The sequence below is a fragment of the Trachypithecus francoisi genome, unplaced genomic scaffold, assembly GCF_009764315.1.
Source record: "Trachypithecus francoisi isolate TF-2019V2 unplaced genomic scaffold, Tfra_2.0 Lachesis_group0, whole genome shotgun sequence".
Taxonomy (NCBI): Eukaryota; Metazoa; Chordata; class Mammalia; order Primates; family Cercopithecidae; genus Trachypithecus; species Trachypithecus francoisi.
In genome coordinates this window covers 29,335,185-29,350,419 of record NW_022681453.1, presented here as the reverse complement: position 1 = coordinate 29,350,419, position 15,235 = coordinate 29,335,185, and positions in this window count along the sequence as shown.

The window sequence follows — 15,235 nt, the reverse complement described above, 5'->3', positions numbered from 1 at the left end:
GTCATATTTTGGGAAAGCATGTCCTGAACCCCATTACCACTATAACCTGGTATTTAGTCTAGAGCCTTGGCTAGATTTTATAGAGATTTTTTAGACAAGAATACTTCATAGATGGTGCTATGTATGTCCGATTTCATCACAGTATGAAGGAAATAATTATATGTGTCCTTTTAGTGAAGATAACATGAGTTAGTTCATTCAGGTATTGTCAGCCTGTTCTGTTACCAAGTTCCCTATTGTGCTTACACTGATGGTTTTATGTCCACTCATGGTAGTTTCCTGTATCTGGATATAGGTCTTATATCATTAGGGGATGCAAAATAGCAGTTTTCTAATTGCGTAATTTCTCCTGCATTTATTGCATGGAGATCTATGAAGAACTTTTTCTTATCAACCACTTGGTTACTCTGAAATACAGTTCACATAAGCAGGAAAATAATTGTTTCTCTATCATATTTTAATTTTTAATTAATGAATTAATGCCTAATAACTTCTATTTGATAACATTGGTATGTTGGTAACATTGGCTACCAACTAGAAGTTATTGGGCATTCATTCAATAACGCCTAATGAGTTTTCATGCATGTGTCATTATGAAGTTATGGATTAAAAAAAAATATATATTTTAATTATAATTTAAGTTCTAGGGTACATGTGCACAACATGCAAATTTGTTACATATGGATACATGTGCCATGTTGGTGTGCTGCACCCATTAACTGGTCATTTACATTAGATATATCTCCTAATGCTATCCCTGCCCCTCCCCCCCACCCCACGACAGGCCCCATGTGTGATGTTCCCCACCCTGTATCCAAGTGTTCTCATTGTTCAATTCCCACCTATGAGTAAGAACATATGGTGTTTGGTTTTCTGTCCTTGCAATAGTTTGCTCAGAATGATGGTTTCCAGCTTCATCCATGTCCCTACAAAGGACATGAACTCATCCTTTTTTATGGTTGCATAGTATTCCATGGTGTATATGTGTCACATTTTCTTAATCCAATCTATCATTGATGGACATTTGGGATGCTTCTAGGTCTTTGCTATTTTGAATAGTGCTGCAATAAACATACATGTACATATGTCTTTATAGCAGCATGATTTATAATCCTTTGTGTATATACTCAGTAATGGGATGACTGGGTCAAATGGTATTTCTAGTTCTAGATCCTTAGGGAATCGCCACACTGTCTTCCACAATGGTTGAACTAGTTTACAGTCCCACCAACAGTGTAAAAGTGTTCCTATTTCTCCACATCCTCTCCAGCGCCTATTGTTTCCTGACTTTTTAATGATTGGCATTCTAACTGGTGTGAGGTGGTATCTCATTGTGGTTTTGATTTGCATTTCTCTGACGGTCAGTGATGATGAGCATTTTTTCATGTGTCTGTTGGCTGCATAAATGTCTTCTTTTGAGAAGTGTCTATTTATATACTTCACGCACTTTTTGATGGGGTTGTTTGATTTGTTTCTTGTAAATTTGTTTAAGTTCTTTGTAAATTCTAGATATTTGCCCTTTGTCAGATGAGTAGATTGCAAAAATTTTCCCCCGTTCTGTAGGTTGCCGGTTTACTCTGATGGTAGTTTCTTTTGCAATGCAGAAACTCTTTAGTTTAATTAGATCCCATTTGTCTATTTTGGCTTTTGTTGCCATTGCTTTTGGTGTTTTAGTCAAGAAGTCTTTGCCCATGCCTATGTCCTGAATGACATTACATAGGTTTTCTTCTAGGGTTTTTATGTTTTTAGGTCTAACATTTAAGTCTTTTTTTTTTTTTGAGGTGGAGTCTTGCTCTGTCGCCCAGGCTGGAGTGCAGTGGCTGGATCTCAGCTCACTGCAAGCTCTGCCTCCCGGGTTCACGCCATTCTCCTGCCTCAGCCTCCCGAGTAGCTGGGACTACAGGCGCCCGCCACCTCACCCGGCTAGTTTTTTTGTATTTTTTAGTAGAGACGGGGTTTCACCATGTTAGCCAAGATGGTCTCGATCTCCTGACCTCGTGATCCGCCCGTCTCGGCCTCCCAAAGTGCTGGGATTACAGGCTTGAGCCACATTTAAGTCTTTAATCCATCTTGAATTAATTTTTGTATAAGGTGTAAGGAAGGGATCCAGTTTCAGCTTTCTACATATGGCTAGCCAGTTTTCCCAGCACCATTTATTAAATAGGGAATCCTTTCCCAATTTCTTGTTTTTGTCAGGTTTGTCAAAGATCAGATGGCTGTAGATGTGTGGTGTTATTTCTGAGGGCTCTGTTCTGTTCCATTGGTCTATATCTCTGTTTTGGTACCAGTACCATGCTGTTTGGTTAGTGTAGCCTTGTAGTATAGTTTGAAGTCAGGTAGCATGGTGCCTCCAGCTTTGTTCTTTTTGCTTAGGATTGATTGTCTTGGCAATGCGGGCTCTTTTTTGGTTCCACATGAACTTTAAAGTAGCTTTTTCCAATTCTGTGAAGAAAGTCATTGGTAGCTTGATGGGGATGGCATTGAATCTATAAAAAACCTTCGGCAGTATGGCCATTTTCACAATATTGATTCTTCCTATCCATGAGCATGGAATGTTCTTCCATTTGTTTGTATACTCTTTTATTTCATTGAGCAGTGGTTTGTAGTTCTCCTTGAAGAGATAATTCACATCCCTTTTAAGTTGGATTCCTAGGTGTTTTATTCGCTTTGAAGCAGTTGTGAATGGGAGTTCACTCATGATTTGGCTCTCTGTCTATTATTGGTGTATAAGAATGCTTGTGATTTTTGCACATTGATTTTGTATCCTGAGCCTTTGCTGAAGTTGCTTATCAGCGTAAGGAGATTTTGGGCTGAGACAAAGGGGTTTTCTAAATATACAATCATGTCATCTGCACACAGGGACAATTTGACTTCTTCTTTTCCTAACTGAATACCCTTTATTTATTTCTTCTGCCTGATTGCCCTGGCCAGAACTTCCAACACTATGTTGAATAGGAGTGGTGAGAGAGGGCATCTCTGTCTTGTGCCAGTTTTCAAAGGGAATGCTTCCAGTTTTTGCCCATTCAGTATGATATTGGCTGTGGGTTTGTCATAAGTTCGTATTATTTTGAGATATATCCCATAAATACCTAGTTTATTGAGAGATTTTAGCATGAAGGGCTGTTGAATTTTGTCAAAGGCCTTTTCTGAATCTACTGAGATAATCATGTGGTTTTTGTCTTTGGTTCGGTTTATATGATGGATTACATTTATTGATTTGCTTATGTTGAACCAGCCTTACATCCCAGGAACGAAGCCAACTTGATCATGGTGGATAAGCTTTTTGATGTGCTTCTGGATTTGGTTTGCCAGTATTTTATTGAGGATTTTGGCATCGATGTTCATCAGGGATATTCATCTAAAATTCTCTTTTTTCATTGTGTCTCTGCCAGGCTTTGCTATCAGGATGATACTGGCCTCATAAAATGAGTTAGGGAGGATTCCCTCTTTTTCTATTGATTGGAATAGTTTCAGAAGGAATGATACCAGCTCCTCTTTGTACCTCCTGTAGAATTTGGCTGTGAATCTGTCTGGTCCTGGACTTTTTTGGGTTGGTAGACTATTAATTATTGCCTCAATTTTAGAGCCTGTTGGTCTATTCAGGGATTCAACTTCCCCCTGGTTTAGTCTTGGGAGGGTGTATGTTTCCAGGAATTTATCCATTTCTTCTAGATTTTCTAGTTTATTTGCGTAGAGGTGTTTATAGAATTCTCTGATGGTAATTTGTATTTCTGTGGGATCGGTGGTGATATCCCCTTTATCATTTTTTATTGCATCTATTTGATTCTTCTCTCTTTTGTTCTTTATTAGTCTTGCTAACAGTCTAGCAATTTTGTTGATCTTTTCAATAAAACAGCTCCTGGATTCATTGATTCTTTGAAGGGTTTTTTTGTGTCTCTATCTGCTTCAGTTCTGCTCTGATTCTAGTTAATTCTCGCCTTCTGCTAGCTTTTGAATTTGTTTGCTCTTGCTTCTCTAGTTCTTTTAATTGTGATGTTAGGGTGTCAATTTTACATCTTTCCTGCTTTGTCTTGTGGGCATTTAGTGCTATAAATTTCCCTGTACACACTGCTTTAAATGTGTCCCAGATATTCTAGTATGTTTTGTCTTTGTTCTCATTGGTTTCAAAGAACATCTTTATTTCTATCTTCATTTTGTTATGTACCCAGTAGTCATTCAGGAGCAGGTTGTTCAGTTTCCATGTAGTTGAGTGGTTTTGAGTGAGTTTCTTAATCCTGAGTTCTGGTTTGATTGTACTGTGGTCTGAGAGACAGTTTTTTATAATTTCTGTTCTTTTACATTTCCTGAGAAGTGCTTTACTTCCAACTATGTGGTGAATTTTGAAACAAGTGCGATGTGTTGTTGAGAAGAATGTATATTCTGTTGATTTGGAGTGGAGAGTTCTGTAGATGTCTATTAGGTCCACTTGGTGCGGAGCTGAGTTCAATTCCTGGATAACCCTGTTAACTTTCTGTCTCATTGATGTGTCTAATGTTGACAGTGGGGTGTTAAAGTCTCCCATTATTATTGTGTGGGAGTCTAGGCCTCTTTGTAGGTCTCTAAAGACTTGCTTTATGAATCTGGGTGCTCCTGTATTGGGTGCATATATATTTAGGAGAGTTAGCTCTTTTTGTTGAATTGACCCCTTTACCATTATGTAATGGCCTTCTTTGTCTCTTTTGATCTTTGTTGGTTTAAAGTCTGTTTTATCAGAGACTAGTATTGCAACCCCTGCTCTTTTTTGTTTTCCATTTGCTTGGTAAATCTTCCTCCATCCCTTTATTTTAAGCCTATGTATGTCTCTGCACAAGAGATGGGTCTCCTGGATACAGCACACTGATGGGTCTTGACTCTGTATTCAGTTTCCCAGTCTGTGTCTTTTAATTGGACCATATAGCCCATTTACATTTAAGGTTAATATTGTTATGTGTGAACTTGATCCTGTCATTGTGATATTAGCTGGTTATTTTGCTCATTAGTTGATGCAGTTTTTTCCTAGCATTGATGGTCTTTACATTTTGGCATGTTTTTGCAATGGCTGGTACAGGTTGTTCCTTTCCATGTTTAGTGCTTCCTTCAGAGTCTCTTGTAGGGCAGGCCTGGTGGTGACAAAATCTCTAAGCATTTGCTTGTCTGTAAAGGATTTTATTTCTCCATCACTTATGAAGCTTAGTTTGGCTGGATATGAAATTCTGGGTTGAAAATTCTTTTCCTTAAGAATGTTGAATATTGGCCCCCACTCTCTTCTGCCTTGTAGAGTTTCTGCCGAGAGATCCACTGTTAGTCTGATGGGCTTCCCTTTGTGGGTAACTTGACCTTTCTCTCTGGCTACCCTGAACATTTTTTCCTTCATTTCAACTTTGGTCAATCTGACAATTACATGTCTTGCAGTTGATCTTGAGGAGTGTCTTTGCGGTGTTCTCTGTATTTCCTGAATTTGAATGCTGGCCTGCCTTACTAGGTTGGTGAAGTTCTCCTGGATAATATCCTGCAGAGTGTTTTCCAAGCTTGGTTCCATTCTTCCTGTCACTTTCAGGTACACCAATCGGACATAGATTTGGTCTTTTCACATGGTCGTATATTTCTTGGAGGCTTTGTTGGTTTCTTTTTACTCTTTTTTCTCTAACTTTCTCTTCTCGCTTCATTTCATTAATTTGATCTTCAATCACTGATACCCTTTCTTCCACTTGATTGAATTGGCTACTGAAGCTTGTGCATGTGTCACGTAGTTCTCATGCCATGGTTTTCAGCTCCATCAGGTCATTTAAGATCTTCTCTCTGCAGTTTATTCTAGTTAGCCATTAGTGTAATCTTTTTTCAAGGTTTTTAGCTTCTTTGCAATGGGTTTGAACATCCTCCTTGAGCTTGGAGAAGTTTGTTATTACTGATCATCTGAAGCCTTCTTCTCTCAACTCTTCAAAGTCATTCTCCCATCTAGCTTGGTTCCATTGCTGACGAGAAGCTTCATTCCTTTAAAGGAGATCAGGTGCTCTGATTTTTAGAATTTTTAGCTTTTTTGCTCTGGTTTCACCCCATCTTTGTGGTTTTATCTACCTTTGGTCTTTGATGATGGTGACGTACAGATGGGGTTTTTGTGTGGATGTCCTTTCTGTTTGTTAGTTTTCCTTCTAACAGTCAGGATCCTCAGCTGCAGGTCTGTTGGAGTTTACTGGAGGTCCACTCCAGGCACTGTTTGCCTGAGTATCACCAGTAGAGTCTGCAGAACAGCAAATATTGCAGAACAGCAAATGTTGCTGCCTGATCCTTCCTCTGGAAGCTTCGTCTCAGAGGGGTACCCAGCTGTATGAGGGGTCAGTTGACCCCTATGGGGAGGTGTCTCCCAGTTAGGCTACTTGGGGGTCAGGGACCCACTTGAGGATGCCGTCTGTCCGTTCTCAGATCTCAAACTCCGTGCTGGGAGAACCGGTACTCTCTTCAAAACTGTCAGACAGGGACGTTTAAGTCTGCAGAAGTTTCTGCTGCCTTTTATTTGGCTATGCCTTGCCCCCAGAGGTGGAGTCTTATTATAGAGGCAGGCAAGCCCCCTTGAGCTGCAGTGGGCTCCACTCAGTTCAAGCTTCCGGGCCACTTTGTTTACCTACTCAAGCCTCAGCAATTGCGGATGCCCCTCCCCCAGCCTTGCTGCCACCTTGCAGTTCTATCTCAGGCTGCTGTGCTAGCAGATAGCGAGGCTCCATGGACATGGGACCCTCCAAGCCAGGTGCCAGATGTAATATCCTGATGTGCTGTTTACTAAGACCATTGGAAAAGTGCAGTATTTGGGTGGGAGTGTCACGATTTTCCAGGTACTGTCTGTCATGGCTTCCCTTGGCTAGGAAAGGGAATTCCCCGACCCCTTGCACTGCCCGGGTGAGGTGATGCCCTGCCCTGCTTTGGCTCAGACTCCATGGACTGCACCCACTGTCTGACAAGCCCCAGTGAGATAAACCTGTTACCTCAGTTGGATATGCAGAAATCACCCATCTTCTGCATCGCTCACGTTGAGAGCTGTAGACTAGAGTTGTTCCTATTTGACCATCTTGGAACCTCTCCCTGTTTATTCTAAAAATATATTTTGTTTTAATTTATTTCAGTCAACCGTTTTGATGCTCAGATTTTCCCTTCCTAGGTCAGTGGGAATGTCCTGTTTCTTTACTTTTTAAAAACATTGTTTAATTATTATTATTATTTTTTTTTTGAGACAGAATGTCACTTTGGCTGGAGTGCAGTGGTGCCATCTCGACTCACTGCAACCTCTGCCTCCTGGGTTCAAACAGTTCTCCTGCCTCAGCCTCCCAAGTAACTGGCATTATAGGTACCCACCACCACACCTGGCTAATTTTTTGTGTTTTTAGTAGAGATAGGGTTTCACCATGTTGGCCAGGCTGGTCTCAAACTCCTGACCTCAAGTAATCTGCCTACCTCGGCCTCCCAAAATGCTGGGATTACAGGTGTGAGCCACTGCACCCTTCCTGTTTAAAATTTTTTTATTGTCTAAAATGTCCAATATATACAGAACTAGACAGAATAGTGTAATCAATTCTCATGTACCCATATTCTGTTTTAAAAATAATAAACTCATGGTCAGTTTTGTTTCTTTTATACCCCAACTTACCTCTGATCTCCCACATTGCTTATGATTTCATGTTTCCACACTTTAAGTTTCAACCCTGTTTGGCTTTAACTTCCATCTTACTGCCCTATAAGATGTCCCAGGTAGGTTATATGCTTTTAACCATTTAATTTACTTCATTAATTAACTAGGGTGATACTAGCTGCTTTAGCATCATAGACTGCAAAATGTAATATGGCTTAAACTAAATGGAAGTTTTTTTTTTTTTTTTTTTTTTTTTTTTTTTTTTTTTTTTACATAACAGTGTGGTATTAGTGCTTCTGTAAAACAGTTTTCTTCCTGGGATGTTTCATATGTTTCCCATCTTGTGTTCCTGCCTTTCTGTAGGTCCGTAGACAGTGGAAGGGAAAGAAAGAGAAATAAGGTAAAACCGTTTCTTAAAAGACTTAACCGGAATTGGCACATATGCCATTGGCTAAAACTCAGTCACCTGGCCACAAAAGCGTGTCACACAAGTTCAATAATAATAAATGTTTTGAAGGAGAAATATATGTATTTTTGGTAAATAGCCTTCAGTTCTCACATTATACTGCACTATACATTCAAGAACTACACAAATATTTTAAATTCTCACTTTTTTCATTATTATTGTAATTACTTTTGTTATATCTTTAAGGTATTGTTCTAGTTCATTATGTGCATTTTATTAGCTCAAAAGAATTACTGCTTTCCAAATAAGGGCATTGAGGGAATCAGTGATGTATAAGCCTTGAGTTGAGTAGGGTTTTATTTTGCTTTATTTTTTAAATTGTGGAATCATACTTGTCTATAAATTATAGATGGGCATGTCTATCTTTGTAAGGAGGCAAGGGTAGATATCAGCAGTTGTGAGTTAGTCAGATTTCTGAAACACTAGGAATTATATCAATAAAAAGAAGGGCTGGTTAATATCCATGATCACACATAGGTAGAAGGTCAAATAGTGTTGCTAATTAATAGATAAATCAAGAGACCCAAGAGGAATGATGACTTACACAGACTTGACCTCCATTTCTTAGGAGGTGCAGATTCTGGGTAGTCTTGTACATTTTTTTTTTTTTTTTTTTTAGATGGAACCTTGCTCTGTCGCCAGGCTGGAGTGTAGTGGTGCGTTCTCAGCTCACTGCAACATCTGCCTCTTGGGTTCAAGTGATTCTCCTGCCTCAGCCCCCTGAGTAGCTGGGACTAGAGGTGTGCCACCACGCCCAGCTAATTTTTGTATTTTTAGTAGAGGCGGGGTTTCAGCGTGTTGGCCAGGATGGTGTCCATCTCTTGACCACGTGATCCGCCTGCCTCAGACTCCCAAAGTGCTGGGATTACGGGTGTGAGCCACCGCACCCGGCTAGTCTTGAAAATTTTAATATGAGGTTATTGAACCTTGTTTTAGTAAGTTCTAAACTGAGTTGTGACATCCCATGTCCAAGATGCATACCAGGGCAGAGATGGGATGTCCTACGGGATGGAGGGGAGGCAGGGAATGACTGCCAAAGAGAGGAAGCCCCATCTCTGCTATATTGCTGATTTATAGACATGCTCCCTCCCTGAGGTGTTGCCAGTCAGGCCTGGGCCCTCAGCTGGTTTTGGGCTCTCTGAAGAGGCAAAGGTTTTCCATACGGGGGAATAAGGTATAAGTGGCTCTTATTGTGTTGTTGCCATATGATTTGAAGGATAACTGAACAGGAATGGGATGTCTGAAACCGTCCTTCTGCTAGCATATAACCATACTTCGTGTGCAAATGTTTAATAGAAGCAACAGATACCACACACATCTCCACTACCCTTGGGCCATGTACAGTCTACTTCATTCTGTGTAGATCCCTTCATCAAGTTAAAGATTAACGATTAGAAAACTCTATGTTGCCTCAACTCAAACATGCCAAAATATTAACATTAGAGTGTTTTTAAAAAGCAGTGACAATATTCAGATTGATGTGCTATTTAACAAATTAGATAGTCTAGCTTATAAAAATTCATCTTTCCTTAAGGGATTTAATAAAACCATTATCATTCTGGATAGACAAATAAATTGGTGGCCTATCACCTTATCCATTTTTCCTAAATTGCTCTTTGTGCAAAATAAGGTTTGCACTGACCATGCTGATCCTCAAGAGTACTTTCAATCCAATGTTTAAAAAACAAAATAAGGCTGAGGAATTCTCTGGGTCTGTGAAACTTGACTTAGGTAAGAGGCTATAGTAGATGCTAGTATGTATTTATTGTGATTCAGCAAATGTTTTAGGTCATATACAATTATCTAACTTTTACATTTGCTTTCTTTTAAGAAGGTTTTATTCCAAAGAAGTTTAATTTAGACATTTAAAGGGGAGAGTAAGGTTTCGTTAAACTCCTTTGAGGTTTGCAAATGCCCTTTCTCATTCAAGAAAAACCACAGTATTATTCACCATGATTCGGACCCAGAAGGACTTATTTCATTGTGATGCTCTTTCTTTGCTATGGTAAGTGATGTCATTTGAGTTACAAAGAGGAGCCTGGCTTTCAGAAGAATCTTCAAGTTAGTAATGATATTCTGTTCTAAGTGCTGCTGTGGCCCACAGTTGAAATCCCTTACAATTGTTTGTTGTTTTCATACTTTTAAGTTCTAGGATACATGTGCAGAATGTGCAGGTTTGTTACATAGGTATACACGTGCCATGGTGGGTGCTGCACCCATCAACCCATCATCTACATTAGGTATTTCTCCTAATGCTATCCCTCCCCTAGCCCGCCACCCCCCAACAGGCCCTGATGTTTGATGTTCCCCTCCTTGTGTCCATGTGTTCTCATTGTTCAACTCCCACTTATGAGTGAGAACATGTGATGTTTGGTTTTCTGTTCTTGTGTTAGTTAGCTGAGAATGATGGTTTCCATGTCCCTGCAAAGGACATGAACCCATCCTTTTTTATGGCTGCATAGTATTCCATGTGTATATGTGCCACATTTTCTTTATCCAGTCTATCACTAATGGAAACCCCTCGCAAGTTTTAAATAATCTAGGGCACAAGGGAACAAAATACTATCAGAAATTTTAGTAAGAATTGTAACACATTCTGTATATAAGTAGATCTCCCAGTAAGGATTTCACGATGTCTAAAGTAATCTTTCTGTAAAATGTTGTTGTAGTAATCTTTCTATAAAACGTTGGTGTTTCTCACTAGATACAAGGGTAGTCTTTGTAAATATGGTAGTGCTGGTGGTAGCAGCAGTAGCAGGAGCTAATCTGAGCATTTGCTGTGTGTCAGGCACCACACTGAGTGTCTTTCATGACTACATCAGTATCTTCGAAATTGCGGCCAATTGTAGCCTTCCTGATTTGTGCTATTTCCCCATGTCATCTTTAGTTTTTATATTTTTTTCTTTAGGTGATCCCCCTTAAATTATTATGGAAGTTTTCCAAATATGCACCAAGTAAAGTGAATAGTGCAATTAATTTCCATATTATCCAACACATAGAGCAGGCTTCATGTGCATGCAGCCTGAGAGTTGTTCAGAGCCCATGGCTTATGAAGGCCCACATTTGGTTTAATGTGGTTATTTGATTCTTCTGTCACTGTTTTGAAATTCTTAAGCAGTTATAAGAGTCCCTGCATTTTATTTTGCTCTGGGTCATGCAAATTATGAAGCAGGTTGTATACCTAGATTCAATAATCATCAAGAGTTTTGCTACATTTTTTTCATATTTTCTTTTTCCCTCCCCTCCTTTCTTTTTCTCTTCTGAAGTTTTTTATTTTAAAGCAAATTGCAGACATCATGTCACTTTACTCTGATGTACTTCAGAATGCACCTGTTACAAATATGGGCATTTTTGTACTTAAGCACGATGCCATTATTATATCAAGCAACATAAACAGTAATTATTTGGTATTATCTAATCCAGCTCCACACTGAAACTTCCCCAACTGACTTGAAAATGCCATTTACTGTTTTTCCTTATTTTCATATTCAAACAAATTCAAACATTATATTACATATGTCCCTTAAGTCTCTTAACCTAGAGAAATCCTGCCTCCATTCTTACTGTAGACTTGTTATAGAAGCAGGATCTTTTGATCTGTAGGAAGTCACACGTTCTGGTTTCATATACTCTTATTTAATGTGTTCCTCCACCACTCTTATTTTTTTAACGGATGCTATCTCTAAATTTGATTTAACATAAATGTTTTTGGCAAGAATGCTTTGCAGTGGGTGTCCTTACTACGTTTATTAGGAAGCATCCACTATTCAGAACCTCTTTTATTGAAGCTGAGATTCATCAGTGGTTTTGGCAGGTAACAGCCTGACCATTCCATTTTTAACTTCCGTATTATTTTCTCATGTAATTGTTTCTTCAATTGATGATTGTTACTTAAATCAATTATGTCATTAAATGATTGCAAAAATCGTGATTTCTAGTTCTGTTAATTATTTTCCATTTGTCAACTAGACTTTTTCTGTAAAGAACTTTCCCTGACTAACTAGGACTATTTGGAACTCACTTTTTCTTTTCCTTGACTTAGATTTGTCCTGTGCAATAATTTTAGTTAGTGTGGTGTTTTAGTCCCTTTTGTGCTGCTATAATAGAATACCAGAGACTGGGTAACTTATAACGAATAGAAATGTATTTGTCTCATGGTCCTAGAGGCTGGGACATCTAAGATCAAGGGTCTGCATTTGGCAAAGGCCTACTTGATGAGTCATCCAATGGCAGAAGGGTAAAAGACATGCATGCATGAGAGAGGGAAGAAGACCTAACTCATCCGTTTTATAAGGAATCCATTCTTGTGATAACCAACCCACTTCTCTGACAACATAATTAATTAATTCATGAGGCCAGAGCCCTCGTGACCTAATCGCCCCTTAAAGGACCCACCTCTGTTGCATTGGGAATTAAGTTTCCAACACATGGACTTTGGGTGACACATTCAAACCATAGCATTTGATGTGCTAATTATATATCTTAATATGCTGGGAATTAAACACATAATTGTTAACAGAAAAAGAAAACCACTCATATACCATCTAATATCATCCTGTATACTCCCAGTGGTGTATGTGCCAGGCTTTGGGAAACACTATTACTTTTCTTGCTTTACAGTTGAGGAAACAGAGAGATAATAAGGTTAAGCGACACTCCCTGGATGGATTTTAGGCTAGAACCCAAGCACTCTGACACCAGAGCCGAGCATAAGCACTACAATCTTGTACCGCTTTTCTAAGTAGTCAAAATTTGCATTAAAAAAGCAGACTGATCTTTGAGGTGAAACCAAGAAGGCAGTTTTTTAATGGCAAGTCAGTGAGAAAGCCCAGAACTCTTGGGTAATTGATCTGTGTTCTCACTTTCAGCTGGTGCCACCTCCATGACCAGTGTGATTTATTGTGCTTACAGGTTTAAATCAATAATCTGAGTATATTAGAGCCTAGATTGACCTAATAAACTCCTCAAACTTCCCCAACATATAATGCTTTGTAGCTTCTGGATGAAATGCTTAAAACATTTTTTAATCTTTTCTTGATTATTCTTAATAATATAAAACTAATCTTTACAAGACAACAGATAGAAACCATTATTGTTTTTCAAAAGGAAAGGCCATTACAATACCAGCCTAGTGTAGTAAAAGCAGAATGCCAAGCTTTTTGTGTCAAATTATTGTTCAACCCCTTGAATGATAAGAGGAACTTTTGAAGTGCCCTTGGATAGTTTCTGTACTACAATCTGAACACTTGGTTAGTGATATAGTTTGGATGTTTTGTCTCTGAGGAGTGGAAAAATACTGAATATCAGAGGTCAGAAAAGTCAGGAAACTCCCCTTAGTGCTAAAACAACAAGGTTATCTGGAAAGTCCCTAGCAGGGCAAGCGGCCGTTTGTGGTTTGGTCAAAGGGCGGGAACCAATGAACAACTGACTAATGTTTAACTTTAAATGTCAGCCAATTGTAAACCTACAACTGTGAAAATCCCCAGTGACTCTGTAACTTGCTGTAACTTGTTTGTGTCTGACTATAAAAGACGGCTGAACACTGAGCTCGGGGTCTCTCCCTAGGATCGGATATCTAGCTGGAGGGAACCGAGTTTGAACTCGAAATAAAGCGATCCCTGCCGCTTGGCTTTGTCTCTGGACTCTGGTGGTTGCTTTCGGGTCATCACGGGTCTAGGCATTATATCTTGGGGGCTCGTCCGGGATTGCCCCAAGCCCACCAGACCCCAGGCCAACGGGTCATCGCAAAAGTGAGTAAGCCAGCTCTGTTTATATGTTGTCTGTCTGCCTCTGAATAATCCCACGGGGTCTGTATATGAGACTGATCTAGTCCTGGTGGATGCGCTATAGGACAGTCAGTGGAGGCCGGTGGGAGACGTCCTCCGGTACTCATCTGGGGCTCTGTATTCTGTGGCCCATCTGCTTCTGGTCGGTTCCTAAGCCTGAGACGCGCTAGCGATCAATATATCTTGGTTGTTGGAAGTTATCTGTTGCTTGCCCCTTACTAATTTGCCTTGATTTACAGGAGCTTCGGAGCCAATCCTGTACCAGGCACTAATATCCCTTACCACCCATCTTCTATCAACAGGACTTCCTCGGAATGGGCAACTCCCAGACCACACCACTTTCTCTCCTTGTCAATAATTTTAAAGATGTGAGAGCAAGGGGACATGATCTCAGTATAGAACTTAAAAAGGGAAAATTAATAACCCTCTGCTGCTCTGAGTGGCCCACCTTCAGCGTAGGCTGGCCAGCCGAGGGAACTTTTTGCCTCCCCATTATCCTCCAGGTAAAATCAAGGGTTTTCCTGCCAGGTCATTCGGGACACCCAGATCAGATCCCCTGCATTTTAGTCTGGCAAGATCTGGTGGAAAATCCGCCCCCGTGGCTAGCTCCCTTTCTGCTGACCTCTGAACCCTGTAAAACCCTAGTCACGCAACCAACTGGGACCACCAAAAGACCAAAAACTCCAACTGCCCCCTTGCCCCCTGTGTTGCCTGACAGCCAGGACCTCGCATCCTTGGAACCCCCGCCTTATCCATCCCCTCCCGGACCCCATGCCCAAGCCAAACCGGCCGCACTCCCAGGAAGCCATGAGGGCCGAGAAGCGGCCGCGGCGCCAGGAGAAACTGAAAGTGAACATGGCTCGGGAGGGCCGGCAGGGCGAACGCACGGGCATGTCCAGCGTGGGGCAACTCCGCGAGTTCCCGATTCCACTATAGCGCTCCCCTTAAGGGAAATAGGACCCCCCGATGACACAGGTAACCCTAGACTCCAGTATTGGCCATTCTCTACCAGTGACCTGTACAACTGGAAGACTCAGAATGCCTGGTTCTCTGATAACCCCAAGGACCTAACAGCCCTTCTAGATAGTGTCATGTTCACTCATCAGCCCACCTGGGATGACTGCCAACAGCTCCTCCGCATTCTGTTCACAACAGAGGAACGGGAGAGAATCCAGGTAGAGGCTAGAAAGTTGGTTCCTGGAGATGACGGTCAACCGACTACAAACCCCGACCTCATTAATGCAGCATTTCCCTTGACCAGGCCAACGTGGGACTACAATACAGCAGAAGGTAGGGGAAAGCTACTCGTTTATCGCCAGACTCTAATGGAGGGTCTCCAGGCTGCAGCTCGCAAGCCCACTAATTTGGCTAAGGTATATTCTGTTT